This window comes from Coregonus clupeaformis, chromosome 37, assembly GCF_020615455.1.
Source record: "Coregonus clupeaformis isolate EN_2021a chromosome 37, ASM2061545v1, whole genome shotgun sequence".
In the NCBI taxonomy this organism is placed as follows: domain Eukaryota; kingdom Metazoa; phylum Chordata; class Actinopteri; order Salmoniformes; family Salmonidae; genus Coregonus; species Coregonus clupeaformis.
Window position 1 is genome coordinate 30,436,768 of NC_059228.1, and position 7,174 is coordinate 30,443,941.

Genomic DNA, 7,174 nt, shown 5'->3' on the forward strand with positions numbered 1-7,174 from the left:
TAATTTGTTTAGCACAACATAGGCCTAAACAACAAATGAAAAACTGCTCCAGGCTCAGTAGCTTTAAAGCCCATGCAGTAAGTCTTGAGTTATTATAAAAGGGACTGCACCAGTAACATGAGACTACAACCCTGCCTGCAAACAACTAGAGCTACCCTCTCACAGTATCAACTCAAGACTTACACAACCTATGGAGACAGAGGATAGACAGGGACTACGATATGCAGAGAGGATAGAGGGGGAGAGGAGAACAGAGGAGAACAGAGGAGAACAGAGGAGATAGCAACAGGCTCACACAAATAACTATGGTTAGGCATACACTGTATGGAGGAGAGGAGACATGGAATAATACAGGGAGAGAAAAGAGAAGGGTGAAAGGGGAGCATAGAGAAGGAAGCTGGTAACTCACACCAGAGCTCATAGTAGTAGCTGCAGCACTGAGACTCTCCACAGCAGTGGTCTGATTCACATACATAACTCTGGTTGTTGTCTCCATGGCACACCAACCTACTCTAAAAGGAAAGCACAGAAACATACATCATTGATTAATAAATTGCCATTCTAACATGGAGAACCCGGTTCACCGCACGGCAAGCGGTACCGGAGTGCTAAGTCTGGGACCAAAAGGCTCCTGAATAGCTTCTAACCCAAAGCCATAAGACAATTAAATGGCTACCCGGACTTTCTGCTTTTCACCCCTTACCTACAAGTACATAGTACTTCAATCAGTCACCCACCAAACCATCATGTACATATTACCTCAATCAATCACCCCAACTACCTCGTACCCCAGTACACTGACTTGGTACAGGTACTCCTTGTATATAGCCTGTATAAAGCCTCGTTATTGTTATTTTATTGTGTTATTTTATTGTGTTATTTTATTGTGTTACTATTTTCTTTTGATCTATTTGTTAATTTTCTTACTTTTTAACTGCATTGTTGGGAAAGGGCTTGTAAGTTAGTATTTCAAGGTAAAGTCACACTAGCTGTATTCTGCGCATGTGACAAATAACATTTTATTTGATTTCCCAAGAGCATTTTAAGGCTAAGTTCATCATTAGAACATTCGTAGGAGCATCATTAAATCTCCAAGCTTTCCCCCCTAAACCATCGATTAAAGTTGCACATGAAAACGCTCGTAATCTAACGCTGACTCAGACCACTCGTAGAACAGATAAGTGCATCATTAGATGCTTTTTACCCCTCTCGCGTCACTTTATACACAGAAGATCTCCGCTAAACATAAAATCACATGGTTTACCTGTCTCTTTGTGATCACGATAACTGCAGAACAAAGTCGACTACAAATACAAAGTTGCCAATGTCTTTGCAATTGATGCAAACAAGTGACGTATAAAAAATATGCTTCAAATGAAAACCGAGATCACTGCATTAAAATATAAACATCAATCATATTGAAATACATTTCATGTTCAATCAATTGAGTTCTATTTTGCTACTTGTAGACTACTGTCTGTAATTTGTCTCAACATATTTCATGATGTGTAGCCTAACATGTGCTCAATGATGTGCGGTGATTTTGTGAATTTTTATTGGGTAAGCATTAGAATAAGCCGCCTCAATATTTGCAGCCATAGGTGGTAATATCACTTTAGGAGCTGATCCATTGTCTGCAATGTGAAATAATTATAATATTAAGGAAAGATTTGAATGGAGAAAGCTGATCTGAGAGTAGCGCTTCCTTTCTTTAGATCCTGTCAGCATCGACACAAGCTCCAACAATGCACTAGTGACCATTTTCACTGTGTGGTGTTTTGGGAAATGCATGTTACATCTTCGGCCGTTGTAGGAAAGACGCGTCATAAAAAAATTGTACGCCTAAATTCCACTGCTATCAGCAGTCTTATGGCTTGGGGGTAGAAGCTGTTAAGGAGCCTTTTGGACCTAGACTTGGCGCTCCGGTACCGCTTGCCGTGCGGTAGCAGAGAGAACAGTCTATGACTTGGGTGAATGGAGTCTTTGACAATTTTTTGGGCCTTCCTCTGACACCACCTAGTATAGAGGTCCTGGATGGACCTCCCGAGTGGTGCAGTGGTCTAAGGCACTGCATAGCTGTGCCACTAGAGATCCTGGTTCGAATCCAGGCTCGTGGGGCAGCGCACAATTGGCCCAGGGTAGGGGAGGGAATGGCCGGCAAGGATGTAGCTCAGTTGGTAGAGCATGGCATTTGCAACGCCAGGGTTGTGGGTTCGATTCCAGTATGAAAAAAAAAATTATGCGCTCACTAACTGTAAGTCGCTCTGGATAAGAGTGTCTGCTAAATGACTTAAATGTAAATGGATGGCAGGTAGCTTGACCCCAGTGATGTACTGGGCCGTACGCACTACCCTCTGTAGCGCCTTGCGGTCGGATGCAGAGCAGTTGCCATACCAAGCGGTGATGCAACCGGTCAGGATGCTCTCGTTGGTGCAGCTGTATAACTTTATGAGGATCTGGGGACCCATGCCAAATCTTCTCTGTCTCCAAAGGGGGAAAAGGTGTTGTCGTGCCCTCTTCACGACTGTCTTTGTGTGTTTGGACCATGATAGTTTGTTGGTGTTGTGGACACCAAGGAACTTGAAACGGTCGACCCGCTCCACTACAGCCCGTCAATGTTAATAGGGGCCCTCCTTTTCCTGTAGTCCACGATCAGCTCCTTTGTCTTGCTCACATTGAGGGAGAGGTTGTTGTCCTGGCACCACACTGCCAGGTCTCTGACCTCCTCTCTATAGGCTGTCTCATTGTTCTCGGTGATCAGACATACCACTGTTGTGTCGACAGCAAACATAATGATGGTGTTGGAGTCGTGCTTGGCCACGCAGTCGTGGGTGAACAGGGAGTACAGGAGTGCACTAAGCATGCACCCCTGAGGGGCCCCAGTGTTGAGGATCAGCGTGGCAGATGTGTTGTTGCCTACCCTTACCACCTGGGGGTGGCCTGTCAGGAAGTCCAGGATCCAGTTACAGAGGGAGGTGTTTAGTCCCAGGGTCCTTAGCTTAGTGATGGGCTTTGTGGGCACTATGGTGTTGAACGCTGAGCTGTAGTCAATGAACAGCATTCACACATAGGTGTTCCTTTTGTCCAGGTGGGAAAGGGCAGTGTGGAGTGCGATTGAGATTGCGTCATCTGTGGATCTGTTGGGGCGGTATGCGAATTGGAGTGGGTCTAGGGTTTCTGGGATGATGGTGTTGATGTGAGCCATGACCAGCCTTTCAAAGCACGTCATGGCTACCGACGTATGTGCTACGGGGCGGTAGTCATTTAAGCAGGTTACCTTCGCTTTCTTGGGCACAGGGAATATGGTGGTCTGCTTGAAACATGTGCAGTCGTGGTCAAAAGTATTTGTCTTCACAAAGTTTGCCGCTTCAGTGTTATGAAATATTTTTGTCAGATGTTACTATGGTATACTGAAGTATAATTACAAGCATTCCATAAGTGTCAAAGGCTTTTATTGACAATTACATTAAGTTTATGCAAAGGGTCAATATTTGCAGTGTTGACCCTTCTTTTTCAAGACCTCTGCAATCCGCCCTGGCATGCTGTCAATTAACTTCTGGGCCACATCCTGACTGATGGAAGCCCATTCTTGCATAATCAATGCTTGGAGTTTGTCAGAATTTGTGGGTTTTTGTTTGTCCACCCGCCTCTTGAGGATCAACCACAAGTTTCCTGGCCATGGACCCAAAATGTCAATGTTTTGTTCCGCAAGCCACTTAGTTATCACTTTTGCCTCATGGCAAGGTGCTCCATCATGCTGGAAAAGGCATTGGTCATCACCAAACTGTTGGATGGTTGGGGGAAGTTGCTCTCGGAGGATGTGTTGGTACCGTTCTTTATTCATGGCTATGTTCTTAGGCAAAATTGTGAGTGAGCCCACTCCCTTGGCTGAGAAGCAACCCCACACATGAATGGTCTCAGGATGCTTTACTGTTGGCATGACACAGGACTGATGGTAGCGCTCACCTTGTCTTCTCCGGACAAGGTGTTTTTCGGATGCCCCAAACAATCGGAAAGGGGATTCATCAGAGAAAATGACTTTACCCCAGTCCTCAGCAGTCCAATCCCTGTACCTTTTGCAGAATATCAGTCTGTCCCTGATGTTTTTCCTGGAGAGAAGTGGCTTCTTTGCTGCCCTTCTTGACACCAGGCCATCCTCCAAAAGTCTTCGCCTCACTGTGCATGCAGATGCACTCACACCTGCCTGCTGCCATTCCTGAGCAAGCTCTGCATTGATGGTGCCCCGATCCCGCAGCTGAATCAACTTTAGGAGACGGTCCTGGCGCTTGCTGGACTTTCTTGGGCGCCCTGACGCCTTCTTCACAACAATTGAACCTCTCTCCTTGAAGTTCTTGATGATCCGATAAATGGTTGATTTAGTTGCAATCTTACTAGCAGCAATATCTTTGCCTGTGAAGCCCTTTTTGTGCAAAGCAATGATGACGGCACGTGTTTCCTTGCAGGTAACCATGGTTAACAGAGGAAGAACAATGATTTCAAGCACCACCCTCCTTTTAAAGCTTCCAGTCTGTTATTCTAACTCAATCAGCATGACAGAGTGATCTCCAGCCTTGTCCTCGTCAACACTCTCACCTATGATAACGAGATAATCACTTACATGATGGCAGCTGGTCCTTTTGTGGCAGGGCTGAAATGCAGTGGAAATGTTTTTTGTGGATTAAGTTCATTTTCATGGCAAAGAGGGACTTTGCAATTAATTGCAATTCATCTGATCACTCTTCATGACATTCTGGAGTATATGCAAATTGCCATCATCAAAACTGAGACAGCAGACTTTGTGAAAATTAGTATTTGTGTCATTCTCAAAACTTTTGACCATGACTGTAGGGATTACAGACCCGGTCAGAGAGAGGTTGAAAATGTCAGTGAAGACACTTGCCAGTTGGTCTGCGCATGCTCTGACTACAAGTCCTGGTAATCCGTCTGGCCCCACGGCCTTGTGAATGTTGACCTGTTAAAAGGTGTTGCTCACATCGTCTACGGAGATCGTGATCATACAGTCGTCCGGAACAGCTGGTGCTCTCATGCATGCTTCAGTGTTGCTTGCCTCTCGAAGCGAGCATAAAAGGAATTTAGCTCGTCTGGTAGGCTTGCGTCACTGGGCAGCTCATGGCTGGGTTTCCCTTTGTAGTCCATAATAGTTTGCAAGCCCTGCCACACTGACGAGCGTCAGAGCCGGTGTAGTAGGATTCAATCTTAGTCCTGTATTGACGCTTTGCCTGTTGATGGTTCGTCAGACAGCATAGCGGGATTTCATATAAGCATCCGGATTACTGTCCCGCTCCTTGAAAGCGGCAGCTCTAGCCTTTAGCTCGGTACGGATGTTGCCTGTAATCCATGGCTTCTGGTTGGGATATATACGTACGGTCACTGTGGGGACAACGTCGTCGATGTACTTATTGATGAAGCCGGTGACTGAGGTGGTATACTCCTCAATGCCATTGGATGAATCCCGTAACATATTCCAGTCTGTGCTAGCAAAACAGTCCTGTAGCGTAGCATCTGCGTCATCTGACCACTTCCGTATTGAGCGAGACACTGGTACTTCCTGCTTTAGTTTTCGCTTGTAAGCAGGAATCAGGAGGATATAATTAGGATCAGATTTGCCAAATGGAGGGCAAGGAAGATGTTTGTATGCGTCTCTGTGTGTGGAGTAAAGGTGGTCTAGAGTTTTGACATGCTGGTAGAAATGAGGTAAAACGGATTTAAATTTGCCTGCATTAAAGTCCCCGGCCACTAGGAGCGCTGCTTCTGGATGAGCATTTTCTTGTTTGCTTATGGCCTTATACAGCTCGTTGAGTGCTGTATAATAGCACAGTTTGTTAGGAGCCCGTAAAACGGCAGCCATCCGCTCCAAACTTGTGCAACATAGACGTCTATGATTGGGTCAAATTTGGTTTGGCCAGGGCGAATGACCAAATTTCAACTACTTTTGAACATCTATGAACGTCTGTTGTCGGTCGGTGTTCAGTGGGTATTTGTATTTGTATTTATTATGGATCCCCATTAGCTGCTGCCAAGGCAGCAGCTACTCTTCCTGGGGTCCAGCAAAATGAAGGCAGTTATACGTTTTAAAACATTACAATACATTCATAACAGATTTCACAACATATTAAGTGTGTGCCCTCAGGCCTCTACTCTACTACCACATATCTATAACACAAAATCCATGTGTACGTGTGTATAGTGCGTATGTTATGTGTCTATGTTTGTGTTGCTTCACAGTCCCCGCTGTTCCACAAGGAGTATTTTTATCTGTTTTTTAAATCTAATTTTACTGTTGGCATGAGTTACTTGATGTGGAATAGAGTTCCATGTAGTCATGGCTCTATGTAGTACTGTGCACCTCCCATAGTCTGTTCTCGACTTGGGGACTGTGAAGAGACCACTGGTGTCATGTCTTGTGGGGTATGCATGGGTGTCCGAGCTGTGTGCCAGTAGTTCAAACAGACAGCTCGGTTCATTCAACATGTCAATACCTCTCACAAATACAAGTAGTGATGAAGTCAATCTCTCCTCCACTTTGAGCCAGGAGAGATTGACATGCATATTATTAATGTTAGCTCTCTGTGTACATCCAAGGGCCAGCCGTGCTGCCCTGTTCTGAGCCAATTGCAATTTTCCTAAGTCCCTCTTTGTGGCACCTGACCACACGACTGAACAGTAGTCCAGGTGCGACAAAACTAGGGCTTGTAGGACCTGCCTTGTTGAGGTTGCTTGTTACAGTAAATGGAAAGAGTGTAGGTGGTAGGTGTCATGGTAGGTTTCAGTAAGAGCCAGGAGAGGTGACATTAACTGGAGAGAGAGAGAATTGCGAAAAAGAGCGCAGCAGAGAGAGAGAGGCAGAGTGTGAGGGTGGGGTTGTCCAGACTGTTTTCACAGTCTTACTTTGACCACCAGATGACAGAAAGAGAAAGAAACAGTTATGAGCTGAACATAACAGTATGCCATTGTAGCCAATTCAATTGCAGTAATTCCATTACAGAGTTTTCGGTAATTCCGTCACCGATTTGGTAACAGAATTACAAGTTTTAATCACTTAAAATTCATAAACAAACTTGATATCAGTAAAAACACTATAACTTATTGGTAGGTCTACCTTTACTTGTTACTTCTGTGAACTTTCATTATCCTCCCTCCTCATGAGGGAGAG